The following is a 14,757-nucleotide window of genomic DNA, read 5'->3' as shown; positions in this document are numbered from 1 at the left end:
GACAGAGTTGATACTTCCACTCGTTCCAAGATTTTATTTCTATTCTGGAGGGCTTGGCCGTTAAGGAATGATGTGATTTTTTGGAGAGGAAATGCGTCTATCATGGCATCCGTTAATATTTTGGACAACTATTGGTCCTTTTTTTTTCTTTGAGTTTTACTATGTCTTCTTCAGTACTTGAAGTTAAAGACAAATAACTGGTGTCCCGTAGCAACTTGGTGACAAACCAACTTCTAGAAGTCTGTTGTGGGAGCCACTTCCGATTGATTATTGCACTAAGTTAGATGTGGATGCTAGCTTTGTTGCTCAAAATTTCTAGCTGACTAGCCCAGGAGTTATGGCAAGAGGCTCTGAGGGCAAGATCTTAGTTTCAACCTAGGATTTTATGCATGTTTGCTCCCGTGCAAAAGAGGTTGAATTGCGTCTATGCCTGGTGGGACTTTACATCGTTCTCAATTTGGACCATCCTATTACCCCGAAGATTGATTAGATGTTTGCTCATAGGATCTTTGAGCGGATCCACTTTGGTTGGTTTGAAGATAGAGGTGTTCGGAATCTCTCAACTACTACTGAATTTCAAACCAACAAAAGTCAAGAGAGAGGCTACCAAAGTGGCTCATGGGACTGACAAGTTTTGGCAATGTGCATTAAGTGAGAGGAGATGTTCCCGTCAACTACGTAGGCATCTGTCGAGACTTTGTCAATCTCAAGATAATGTGTCGGCTCAGTATCTCGGAGGTCCTTATAGGGGTAAGGTGTCCGTGCGTGCATGTGTTCATAAGGGAGAGTGTATGTGCGCATGTATGAAGCGTTTGTATTGTGTCCAAAAAAAATCATTAAGTAATATATTGGGGTTTTTCTAAAAAAACAACTTGAGGTCCTAAAAACTATGTAATCAAACTGTGGTAAAGTAGATTTTTATCTTCTTCTTTTTGTTTCCACGGAAATGAAGTAGAAGCCATTAAATTTGTCATGAAGTTGTTTCACTATATAAATTTGTTGTGTCAACAGCTTGGAGACAACAATAAAGTACGTGAAGATATTTTTCACAAAAGAATGGGTGCCTTATCATTTGGGCATGCACCTACCCATATTTTGTTGAGGCTCCGCGGTGTGTGAGATCGCTGATACTACTTGTTTCCATTTGACTCGGGAGCAATCCAATCATAATTCATAGGTATTCAGCTAAATATCAAAATATATTGGTAAGCAAACGTTAATATGTTAATATCACCTTGTCTCGTAGGCAAGATATAATTAAGAAGACAATTTCAAAATAGGGGGATTACAGTAGCTTAGTAAGTTGTTTCTTATGCATCGAAGTAAGAGGTCTTGGTTTAATTCAGTATCTCCTCATAGCATTTTATTTCAGCTTATTTTGTAACTTTTTTTCTTGTACTTTTCTCTTGGTATTGTTTCTTTATTTTCTCTCTTTCACTTTTATTATATATTTTTGACATTAATACACACAATTCTACATAATATTCATTTGCTTATAATTTTATTAAAATTTTGAAATTATATACGTTTATTTTAGATTCACTCTCTTTTTCCTAGCAAATTTATAGATTGTATTACAGATTCAATCTCTTTCGTGCTTGTAGTTTCATAGGTTTTCTTGTTCTGGATATCCATCTTCAAAATTTCTGTGCCGCCATTGATTTGGTTGTCATTACGTTGCAGCTTTGTTGCTTTGTGTTTAGGGCATGTACAACGCGTCGCCCCAACTAGCTTCCCCGCAGGCCAGGTAGACTCGGGTGTCAGGGACGGTGGATTCGCAGCATGTCATAGTTGCCTGCATAAGTCGCCGCTGCTTGGCCGCGGAAAGCATGAGCGAAAGGAAAAAGGAAGGGAAGCCTACTTGTTGCATGAGTGGATGAACAAGGACAATCACATGCAGCGATTGCTTCACCAGTACAATCCTATGTGGAGGGGATGAGACCAGCATTTGCTATAGCCTCCGCAGCCCATGCCCTTAATGTGCCATTTCAGTTTCAAAATGACCTGTCTACAGGTCATGAGAAAAGAAAAGAAAAACTACGGCCCTCACCACCAACGGTTATAACCACATTTATCGTTTTCCTCTGATTAATAGCCTCATTCATGAGTACATGTCTCTGCCAGAACCACTCAATGGACACTTGTCGTTTGATCTGTAACACAAAGGACAGCTAAGCCAGCACCTAATACCTATCTCAGCCTATTTAACACACTGAAGCAACTCGATCAGCCCTAAAGCCAAGTGCGACTACCTGCATTGCACCTTGCCTAACCCTAGCCATGGAAAACGACGGCGTCCCCAACGGACCAGCGGGGCCGGCGCCTACCCAGGCGACGCCGGTGGTGCGGGAGCAGGACCGGCTGATGCCGATCGCAAACGTGATCCGCATCATGCGCCGCGCGCTCCCTGCCCACGCCAAGATCTCCGACGAAGCCAAGGAGGCGATCCAGGAATGCGTGTCGGAGTTCATCAGCTTCGACACCGGCGAGGCCAACGAACGGTGCCGCATGCAGCGCCGCAAGACCGTCAACGCCGAAGACATCGTGTGGGCCCTAAACCGCCTCGGCTTCGACGACTACGTCGTGCCCCTCAGCGTCTTCCTGGAGCGCATGCGCGACCCCGAGGCGGGGACAGGTGGTGCCGCTGCAGGCTACAGCCGCGCCGTGATGAGTGCGCCTCCCCGTGCGGCCTCGCCTGTGATCCACGCCGTGCCGCTGCAGGCTCAGCGCCCGATGTACGCGACCCCAGCTCCGGTGCAGGTTCATAATCAGATGCAGCGGCCCGTGTATGCTCCCCCGGCTCCGCTACAGGTTCAGATGCAGCAGGGCATCTATGGGCCCCGGGCTCCAGTGCACGGGTACGCCGTCGGAATGGCACCCGTGCGGGCCAACGTCGGCGGGTAGTACCAGGTGTTCGGCGGAGAGCGTGTCATGGGCCAGCAATACTACGGGTACGGGTACGGGGAAGGAGCGTACGGCGCAGGTAGCAGCAACGGAGGAGCCGGCATTGGCGACGAGGAGAGCTCGTCCAATGGCGTGCCCGCGCCGGGGGAGGGCAAGGGGGAGCCAGAGCCAGAGCCAACAGCAGAAGAATCACAGGACAAGCCCGTCCAATCTGGCTAGCCGCGTGGGCGGCGCGCGTTAGCTTCTGCATCCTGCGTAGTGTAATAATTTGACGTGTCGATCCGGCCATGGTTTGTGTGTGTGTACTGCTTATCTAATGTGGGCTGGTCCTCTAGTAATTCATGTACTGCTTACCTAATGTGGGCTTGTCCTCTAGTAATTCATGTACTCTTTGCTGTTGAAGTTATTGTCGCTTAATTTGGTTTTGCTTAATTTGGCTACTCATCATTGATGATCAGGTGAAAAAACCACATTTATTTTCAAAAAGGTTTCCGACTTTTGTATTATTGTGATGCACACTGTAGTATATGATTGCAAATTAGACCTTCGTATGATGTCACGAACATGTCATATTAACGGGTCATACGATCTCTCACGCTTAAATCGAAGTCATACTCTATTTCTCTCTCTCTCTCTATCTATCTATCTATCTATCTATCTATCTATCTATCTATATCTCTGGCTCTGTCGCCACATGTACATACACATGTGCGTCGGTTAGCAAAGTGGTCATGAATGAGTTGGGAGCGACATAAGTACTTTGAAGCCTTTGGCCGGTGGTGACATCTTGCGGGCATAGCTAGAAAGGAAAGTGTCTGACCTTGTTGTATTGATGGGGCGCGTGCCGCGGGCTGGCGTGGAGCGGTGGAAAGGACATCGTCGCGCGGCATGATCGATAGACTTGCACCAACTTCCCTTTCAGCAAACCGCACATGCATATGCTGGGGAAAAATGAATCAACGTGTGCCGTGGCCAGCAATACTACAGGTACGGCTATGGGGAAGGAGTGGCGGCGCAGGTAGTAGCAACGGAGGACCTTGTGCCGATGAGGAGAGCTCGTCCAACGGCGTGCCGGTGCCGAATGTAGGCACGGGGGAGCCGGAGCCAAAGCCAGCAGCAGAAGAATCACAGAACAAGCCCATCCAATCTGGCTAGCCGCGTGGGCAGCGCGCGTTAGTTTATGTGTCGTTTGTGCTGTAAAAATTTGCCGTGTCGACCCAGCCATGGTTTGTGTGTGCGTACTGCTTACCTAATGTGGGCTTGTTGTCTAGTAATTCATGTACTCTTTGTTGTTGAAGTTATCGTCACTTAATTTCGTTCCCCTTACATTGGCTACTCGTAATTGATGATCCGATGAAAAACTACTTTTTTCCTCAAAGGGTTTCCGACTTGCATAATTATGACATACTCCCTCCATCTCATAATATAAGACATTATTACATCCAATAGTTAAGTATGAGACATAATGCAGTACTTAATATTTTGCATTGCAAATTGAAGGTTTTTATAACGTCACCAAAATGTCATGTTCACGGGTATACAGTCTCTCATGCTCAAACAGAAGTCATACTCTCTATCTATCTATCTATCTATCTATCTATCTCTAGCCACATGTACGTGCGTATGTGTGTTGGTTAGCAAAGTGGTCATAAATGAGTTTGGAGCGACGTACGTACCTCGAAGCCTTTGGCCTGCGATGACATCTTGCGCATGTAGCTGGAAAGGGAACTGCCTGACGTTGGTGCACTGATGATGCGCGCACCCCGGGCTGGCCTGGAGCGGTGGAAAGAGCATCGCCGCGGGCGGCGTGATCGATAGACTTGTGCTCATACCTTTTTGTTTTCCGACTTCAGGCGCACATGCAATTATGGTTCCTCTGCCTCCTGTTTGTGTTGCCACCTATCCACCAACCTCCTGTGGTCTCCAGGCCAAGGAGGCATGATGGACTGTTGCCCTTGGCGGCGGGAAGGATCTTTCTCATTTTTATGCCTTTTTCATTCAGTTAAGGTTTGTGTACTGCTCAGTAAGATGAGGTGACGATAACTCCCCGGAGATGGAATAAGGTTCTCCTTGCCTACTCCGCATTCGGCGCCCCGGTTATCGTAGCTGAAGGGCATGTGGCGGTGTGTCTCTAGCGGATCTCGTAGGATTCAGTCGGTGCCGGTCTTCTGTGAACCAGCTTGGATCTTGTCTTCATTTGTGTGCGTCGGGTTGGATCCTTCCAATCTACGATTCTCTTCACCGGCAGCAGTTGCTGTTCATATGCATCCTCTTCAGCATGTGTTAGTAGTTCTAGTTTTTAGTTTATGGGTCTATTGAAAGGCTTGGAGGATCCAAAAGTGTCAGTTTATGTTGGAATTGCTTTGCTCTGAAACTACTGAACCAACTGCTTTCGCACCCGCAGGGGGAAGGGGGGGGGGAGATCCGGAGCAATGACCCTAATGATCTGGAGCGCGCCAACATCACCCCAAGCACTACAAGAGCTACCGGAGTCCACACCCGTGAACAGGCCACCGAAAAGAGATGAAGCCGCATACGATGAACCGAGAACTCCAAGCGGTGCCTTCTGGAAGGGAACGACGCCAGAGTGCCGCCACCATCTAACCCGAGGGTCAGAGTTTCCCTGGAGGAACACGACGGGCAATGAAGGTCCGACGACGCCTTCAAGAGGGAATGAGCTTCGCCGCTGATGGTTTGTTCGAAGATAGAGCGGGTTTTCACCCTGACCAACACTCACCGCCACCGAACGTCACACCCCGTCTACCATACCGCCTACATGGCGATGGTCACCAGGCAGCACCAAGCCACGGGCTATGTCGATGAGCACCGCGCTACCTCCACCAAGGCCGCCGCCCCGGCATCAAAGGCCTCGACACCACCTCATTCAAGACCCGTGGCTACTCAAACCAAAGAGACGAGTGAAAAGGTCCTGCCTTTCGCACCCCTAGGCGGCCCCCAGCGCCGAGACCCAATAGGCCGGTCACAACCGGCCTCCATCATCCCGTCCTAGTGCACCAGGCGCAAGATAAGTTCAGTCCTGCTGCCAGGCGCGAGGCAAGCTCGGTCCTGCTGCCAGGCGCGAGATGAGTTCGGTCCCACAACACTGGGCCCGAGACCAGTGATGGACCACATATCGGAGAGGACTAGCCTTTCGACTAAGGTAGCGCCTGGATGACGAGGAGGGGGATCAATGGCCGATACAGGCTGCTCACCGACAGGCCGACATCGGAGATGTCTAGCAGCCGCCGTGCAACGACCCAGACCATTGCCATGAGCCATCACCACGCCGTGGCAGCCCACATCCATGTCGGGACCCCGATGGACAGCTCCGTGCCACCCGCCGGTCGCCATGGGCCAGATCCGAGCTGATCTGGCCGGCAACACCGCTTCCTGCTGTAGCTGCGACGTGCCACCGAGGTCCATGGCCATAGCCACGACCCCACCGGGCCGCAGCCCGCAGCCACCCTGATGGGAGCTCAGATCCGCCGGAGAAATCACGCCGCCCCCACATCACCTCCATAGAAGCAGCGCCCGCAGAGCACGCAGCCCCCACGTCGCCCAACAGCCCTCCACGCCGCCTCCACAAGCCTCCCAAGTCGCCGAAGGGGCTGCCGGCGCCGCACCGCCACGCCACTGAACGAGAGGGCCGCCCCGCGACGACCCTGCCTCGCATGAGGGGAGACCAGGGCCCCGCCGCCGCCGGGGGCGACCAGCAGTTGGGGTGGGGCTCAGGTACATGTTGCCTGACAAAATAAACTTGATATCGTTTAACGTTGTAAAGTGCACCGGACCGCAACTCGGCACAATGGGAAATAGAGGTAATCTTTGCACTAGGCTCACAACATAGTGCCCGGTCCTGTTGATGTCAAAAAAAGTGCCCGGTTCTCTTCTTTATTGACTTTTGCTATTCTGAACACTATATTTGATTTTCTTCTTCTGAATGCACATCTCTAAATTTCTGCAAAAAAGAAAGGAATACACATCTGTAAAAGTTGGGGTGGTCACTATGTTATAGCTTTGTTGCCTTGTGTATAATGTACCATTTCAGTTTTGAAATGACCTGTACACACAGCGTGAGGAAAGAAAAAACAACTACGACATTTGTACTAGTAGCACTCACGGCTATAATCACATTTATACATGATTTGTCGTTGGCTTGCATACGTTTGGATGTGCAAGCATTAATTTGCTTCCATATCTTTTGTATTACACCCTCTGTTTCTAAATATAAGACCTTTTAGAGATTTTAATACGGACTACATACAAATGTATATAGACACATTTTAGAATATAGATTCGCTCATTTTGCTTCGTATACATTTGGATGTGCAAGCATTAATTGCATGCATATCTTTATATAGTATCAATTAATTTCTTCTACTAATGTCCTTATGTTTCTCGTTGAGGCCAGCACCAGATAGCATCAGATAGCACCAGCTGGCTCCTGGTTGAGGCCACCCACATGCTAGTTTTTTCTTATAAATTGTGGAATGGATGTTGTATAACAACCGTAAGGACAACATAGATCTAGTAACACTAGTGAGACGCGAAGCGATGGAAGAAAGGCAAGGCAATGACCGTGTCAACAAAGTAGGAGAAGGTAAAAGTAGAAAAAATTAGTTGATTCTTCTTCAGATCATCTGTGTGAAGTATTTGGTTTTTGTAGTTGTGTGTTGTTCAAATATATTACTAATCCGTGAATGTCCATGAACAAGTTATTTAAAATATCGCCTCATCCTCTGTTGGTTCCCGCATAATTTCAGATCCAATTTGTTTCATATAATTCTTTTTATGATTTTAATCTACAATAATTTTCGTTATATGAATGGAAGTTCTAAAAAGAAGTTGCACAACGATTCTGGAGATAAAAATCTCCTTTAGGGCTTGCTTGTTTAATCCCTTTCTCAAGGAGATTGGAGAGGTTTGAAGTGGATTGGGGAGGAATTTAACCTACAGGAAATTTAATCCCTCACAATCCCCTTTGATCCCTCTCAAACCCAATACAACCGAACAAGGCCTTAAGATTTTGATCTACAATGCTTTTCGTTATGGCTCGTGTATTCTTTTTGTACATATATATATATATATATATATATATATGGTTTTCGGTGGACGCGGTGTTTTGGTTCCTACGTGCATATGCATCCATTGTCTAAATACACATTTTGGAAAGTTGAAAAATTCGGAACAAAAATCCCGCGGATATATCCGGACATTCTGCGTGCACGCACGAAGTTTCGGTGAAAAACGACGTTTTTTGTGGCTTGTATAAAAAAATAAAGAAATGCAAAATGAATAGTTGTAATGAAGCATCAGAAATTGTCTTTTTTACACTTTTTTTAGAAAAAGAGTAATACCCCCGGCCTCTGCATCTGGACGATGCATACGGCCAATTTATTAATTATTAACCCAAGACCTTACAAAGTCGTAAAACAGTAAGATCAAAGCCACCATCTGAGCAACCTCTGTCGCTACTCCTATCTAGCTGATGAAGGGGTGCTGATGGTCTGGGCCTAATACCAAACAGACCTCGCAGCCAAACCTAACATCTAAGACCTGAGGTCCCAACCAGGACGCCTGCCGGGTATGGGCACCCACCAGTCTGCCGTGCTCCTCAACCAGGACGCCTGCCGGGTATGAGGCCGCCACAGCCACCTACCACATTTCCATCTCCAGAGCTGTACTGCTGCATCAGCCTTGCCCGGTCTCGCTGCCGCCGACGCCACCACGACGTCAGACAACGTCGACCTCCTGCGCGTGTCCGTCACCACACATCTAACGCCAAGCCTCCGCCGCTCCATGTCGCCAAAGCCGCCGCCAAGAATATGTAGAAAGAAACACCGCTCCACCGAAAGGGAGGCAGCACACACCCCCACCCCTCACCTGCAGACCCTCCCATCCGATCCCAATGTCCTTGGCGCCGCCTCCAGAAAAGTTACGGTGCACGGGGCGCCGCCGACGACCGACCCGCATCGGATCTTGGGCTTTCACCCGGACATGGGTCGGAGTAGAGAGATGGTGTCCTCAGCAACGCCCCCAAGGAGGAAAGCGGCGGCAAAAGGCAGCGTCGCCGCTGCCGGGCAGCCAAGGCGGCCAAGGTTTCCCTCGGACACCGTTCTGCTCCACTAGAACACACCTGAGGTGGATCCGGCAAGATCCAAAACCGAACCGGGGACTGGGAAGGGATGCATGGAAGGGAGGGGGGCAAAACCTCCAGATCTGGCACGGGAAGACCCCGCGCCGCACTCGACCACCACTTGCGGCTCGCCGTCCTCACGGCCGAACCCTCAGGCACGCCGCACGCCACGCCAGCTGGGGCCGCCACCCTAGATCCGAGGGCCTCCGCGAGAAAGGAGCGCCGAAGACCCTGCCGCCACCTTCCCCGGCGCCCGTGCGGGCTTTCCCTGCGGTCGTCTCCGGTGGCGGCGAGGGGGGTGGGGGGGACGGCGGCAGGGGATAACCATAGACTCCCCCGAGTCGCCCTAGGGGCGACGTGAGTGACGGGAAAGTAAAAAAGAAAGATCCTCTTTTTTACACAAGCCACAAAAAACCTCGTTTTTCACCGAAAACTTTGTGCACGCATATAAAATGTCCCGATATACATGCAGGATTTTTGTTCGAAAATTTTCAATTTTTGAAAATGTGTATTTAGACAATGTAAGTAAGTCGAGAAAGGCGCGGGCCTTCTGGCCCAACGACCTAGAAAACATCATGACCCGCGCGCCAGGATCCACCCAGACGCCATAGCCCTCGTGGACCACTGTGTCAAGGAGTTCATCAACATGGTCACCATCCAGGCCGAAGCGGAGTGCGGAAAGGACGGCAAGAAGAAAATGACTGGCCTCCACGTGATCAAAGCTTTCGACACCCTCGGCTACAGCAACTACGTCGAGCCTCTCACTGAGCAGCTCCGCCGGCACCGTGAGGTTACGGGCTACGTGGGAGTGGGACGCGGCAACAAGCGAGCCACCACGCAGCGGCAGGCTGCGACGGGGCAGATGGCGCCACAGCCGTCCGACACCACGTTGGGTCCACCGTCGGCCGGCATCACGGTGCAAGGTCAGTTGCCGGCGGCCGCAGTGACGACGGCAACGGAGGAGATGGCACCACAGCCGTCCGTCTTTATGTCGGGTGTATCGCGGTCGGACGGTGTCACGGTGCAAGGTCAGGCGTCGGCGGCCACTGTGACAGTGGCGACGGGGGAGATGGAACCAGCAGCACCACGGCTGTTCGGCTTTGCATTGTGTCAGCCACCTCCACAGAAGCGTGTCCGCGGTGCGTTCTCCGGAGTTGCGCTGGCAAGCAGCTCAAGCATGCCACCTGCGTTTGACGACGAATGAATTACCGTACCCCTGCTCTTCCTGCGGGCTATCGATGGGATGGGAATATCAGTGAGAGGTTATTGTGAACTTGGCATGATTGTTGCTGTACTGTACTATTGGTGTTTGGTTGTGGTTTTTCATTCCTGGTCACCATGTGATTTTGTTTTCTTGCGCTCATGACCGTTAATGTTGCTCACCATGATGTACTTTTGTTGTTCCACGAATATAAAGACGGTCGCTCGTTCACACATCAGTCTTATCTTACAACATAGACGGTTGTGCAAGACGATACATAGACGGTTGTGCAAGACGATGAGGAAGAAGAAGAAGCGGTGAGGTGAGGTGGAAGACGGACGAGAAGTAGGGAAGCTCACCGGCGTCTCTAGAACCTTATTTAAATAGCGTGGAGAAAGTAGAAGAAAGTGTAGCGGTGCCAATGTGCATACATATGAGGCGAACAACGGGAGTGGTAAAAAATTATAATCCTTATACTTCTACTCCCTCCCTTGGAAAAACGTAAGAGCATCTCCAATAGAAGATATAGATGCGAAAATACCTAACTTTTGCTTCTCTGAGGACCGAAAACACCTCTCCAACTAATGATGTAGATGCAAAAATAAATAAAATACATCTTCGCTTCCGGAGATGTAAACTACAACACCTCATGGTGCAAATTTGTATCTCCACCTACAGAAGATATAAAAACGCGACCGCCCGCCAGCCGCCCAACTGCCAGTTCCATTCCCTTCCGCGCGACCAGCCTCCACCCGCCTGTCTCCGCCGCCGGCCAAATCCGCACCAAATCGACGCCCCCACCCCCTCGACGGCCACCAGGCCCGCCACGACTCCCCCCACCCCCCGTCCCCCGCTGCCTGCCTCGCCGGCCCGCCGCCTGAAGCCACCGATTCACTTTCGGCCGAACCCCGAGTCGAAGCTTCTCCGGTGGCTGCGGCTGGCCTAAACGTCTTCCCTGGCGAGGTCTACGATGGGGTGGGCTTCATCCATGCCTTGACCCCCCGCCGGAGTTATTGGAGGCGCGCCACTCCGTCCGCCCGACGGCCGCGACGCTCGGTGATGAGGACATAGACCTGGGGTAGGGTAATAGGCCTGACCTATACGTTCTACCTCAGGTCCTTGCCCTAGAAGCAAAGAAGTTCAAGAGTAAACAAGGTGGACCCAATAAAGGCGTCGAGTGCAATCCACTCGACCTACCATTCACTTGGAGACTACTTCTTCTTTGAGTCACTCGACTATTCAACCACTCGACCATGTAAAAGACCACTCGATGTACAAGAAGACCTAAAGCCATTCTCCACAGCAACGGTCGGGCATTTACTCGTATATTTAATGATCATTCGTAGCACTTTATTATAGACGTTACCTGTAATGCTCTCCCTTTATGGACATTGAACCCTGTGTAAGGAGGGGAGCTGGGGTCCTGGCGCACTCTATATAAGCCACCCCCTCCTCTGGGACAAGGGTTCGCACCCCCTGTAACTCACACGCATATAATCCAGTCGACCGCCTCCGGGCTCCGAGACGTAGGGCTGTTACTTCCTACGAGAAGGGCCTGAACTCGTAAAACTCGCGTGTACAACTCCTCCATAGCTAGGATCTTGCCTCTACATTCCTACCCCCCATTCTACTGTCAGACTTAGAACCACGACAGTTGGCGCCCACCGTGGGGCAGGTGTCTTAGCAACTTGTTGGAGAAGTTGCGATTTTTCCAATCCCCATCAACATGGTTTCAGGCGGAGGTTTGGCCGAGGGCCCGCGAGATCCATCTCGGCGCGCTCGTATTCGTCGCCGACGACTCCGCTTGGCTCCAAGAAGCGCCACTTGACGTCGAGGCGCTCCCCGTCCGCGGGGAAACACACTTTTGCGCGTGCGTCCGTGGCGTCCTCCTACGGCAGCCGTTGACTCAGCATCGGTCAGCTCATGTGTTGACCTCCCTCCCTGCAGCCCGCCAGAGCAAACATTCCGGTCGATCGAGGCTTCAGCGGTGGGTGAGGCATGCGGTGGCTCGCCAGTCAGCCACCCCTAAGTCACGGCAATCGAGCCCGACGAAACTCTCTACGACATGTTCGACTAGCTCCGTAGAGACTGCATCCGAGTGCGACAGCAGCGACCCCACGACGGAGGTTTTGATGGTCAATGGACCACGTAGTCCTCCTGGCTTCACCCGTGAAGACGGAGGCGATGGGGGCGGCGATCCGTCGCGTGTTCACGAAGAGTATCGCCCCGAATCCCTCTCTTCGCATCGGAGGGAAGAACTTCGTCGCCGGAACATGGATGCGCTTCACACTCCTATCGTTGGAGAAACCCCTGAGGCCCAGGCCTTGGAGGAGGCGCGCCTGGCCAACTTGGCTGAGCGCACTCGACTGGAGAACCTCCAGCGTGCACTCGACGAGCGTGCTCGGCAGCCTATCCCCGAGTCCAGTCAACGCCAACTTTTTCCGCCTCCGAATCAGGTATATCGAACTCCGATCCAGAATCTCGCAGCTGCGTCCTGAATAGCGGAGTCAATTCAACCTTCCCAGTCAAAAGCTGGTCGAGGTTTGGTGCAGATCCGGGCTTTGCTCCGAGCAGCGGGAGAGCAGAATACATCAGTATCTCAGTCGCGGAATAGGATCCATACCAGATCCGTAGTTGCAGACACAGTCCAGTCGGCTCACGACCCGAGATCGCCCCCAAGGCATGAGGGGCGTGGGGACCGGCGAGATCAGTACAGAAACCGCGAGCAGTATGATCACCGACTCGATCACGATGATCGTCGTCGAGTGCCCACACCTCGCCCAGGGAGTGGGTCATACGTGCCTCGGCAGCATGATGACAGACATCCTCACAGTGGTGGGCGAAGGATTCCAGTCGACCCCAGGGAACTGGGCTTTGATGCGAGATCTATTCTCGTTCAGGGTCTGGTCGACAGAAACAGAGCTCATAGAGAAGGCCACGACAGAGATTTTCCAACCAGCAGCAGAGTGCATGTCTCAGGTCCAGAGTACTTCAGCAGTGCCATTAGGGCTGTGGTGATTCCTCCCAACTTCAGGTTGGCGACTAGAGTCAGTAAGTTCACTGGTGAGTCCAAGCCTGACACTTGGCTTGAGGATTACCGAGTGGCTGTACAGATTGGTGGTGGCAATGATGAAGTTGCCATGAAGCTTCTCCCTTTGATGTTAGAGGGCTGGGCTAGAGCGTGGCTGAATCAGTTAGCGCCTGGCAGTATTTATACTTGGGAAGATCTTGCCCGAGTATTTGTCAGAACATTTGAAGGTACTTGCAAACGGCCAGCAGGGCTGACAGAATTACAGTGTTGCATTCAGAAACCGAATGAAACTCTAAGAGATTATATCCAGAGATGGATCACATTACACCATATAGTGGAGAATGTGTCAGATCACCAAGTAATTTGTGCCTTCAAAGAAGGCGTTAAGTATCGGGAATTGAATCTGAAATTCGGTCGGACAGGAGATATGACTCTGACTCGGATGATGGAGATTGCCACCAAATACGCCAATGGTGAAGAGGAAGACCGACTCCGGAGTGGCAAGCACAAAACAGTCGCCCATGAAACCGGAGGAGGGAACTCCAGTCGGAAGCAGAAGCGCAAAGCCGAGCCAGCTGCTCCTGGAGAAGCCTTAGCCGTGACTCAAGGAAAGTTCAAAGGGAAACCCAAAGTACTGTGGTACCCCAAGAAAGTAAAAGATCAAGATGGAAATGATGTGCTAGATTTACCATGCTACATTCACACCAAGAAAGATGAAGAGGGTAATTTCATTTACCCGAAGCATACCACTCGACAATGTCGACTCCTAATCCAGCAATTCCGAGAGAAACAGCCCAAGGAAAAGGAGAAGGAAGCGGACAAAGTTGAGGGTGAGGTAGAGGACGATGATGGTTACCCCCACGTCAATTCCACTCTGATGATTTTCGCTGATGTTGAGAGTAAGAGTCAACTAAAAGTCATCAACAGATAAGTGAACATGGTCGCTCCGGTGACACCCAGTTATTTGAAGTGGTCTCAGACTGCCATTACATTCGACCAGTCCGATCACCCAGCACACATAGCCTCCCCTGGGAGGCACGCGCTGGTGGTCGACCCAGTAGTCGAAGGCACTCGATTGACTAAGGTTCTGATGGATGGTGGCAGTGGTCTGAATATACTGTATGCAGAGACGTTGATAGGAATGGGCATTCCAATGTCCAGACTCAGTGAAAGCAATATGAGTTTCCATGGACCTGGTAAGAAGGCTGCGTCACTCGGTCAGATCGCCCTTGATGTAGTTTTCGGTGATTCCAAGAATTACCGCAAAGAAAAGTTGACATTTGAAGTTGTGGATTTCCAGAGTGCTTATCATGCTATTCTGGGCAGGCCAGCTTATGCATGTTTTATGGCTCGGCCATGTTACGTGTACCTCAAATTGAAGATGCCTGGTCCTAAAGGGGTGATCACTATCACTGGCAATCGAAAGAAGGCAGAAGAGTGCTTCCAGAAGGGCTCAAAGATCGCCGATGCACAGATGGCAGTAGT

General features: G+C 50.8%; 2 pseudogenes; both read left to right on the top strand.

The window, feature by feature from the left end:
- The first annotated feature begins 2,258 nt into the window (after positions 1–2,258).
- Positions 2,259–3,301, top strand: LOC123154480 (nuclear transcription factor Y subunit B-8-like; annotated as a pseudogene).
- A 3,274-nt stretch (positions 3,302–6,575) lies between these two features.
- On the top strand, positions 6,576–10,244 carry LOC123153236 (nuclear transcription factor Y subunit B-1-like; annotated as a pseudogene).
- Positions 10,245–14,757: the final 4,513 nt, after the last annotated feature.

The sequence above is a fragment of the Triticum aestivum genome, chromosome 7A (assembly GCF_018294505.1).
Source record: "Triticum aestivum cultivar Chinese Spring chromosome 7A, IWGSC CS RefSeq v2.1, whole genome shotgun sequence".
Classification (NCBI taxonomy): Eukaryota; Viridiplantae; Streptophyta; class Magnoliopsida; order Poales; family Poaceae; genus Triticum; species Triticum aestivum.
Note: the sequence above shows the minus strand (reverse complement) of the source record. Positions and strands in the feature narration are given on the sequence as shown.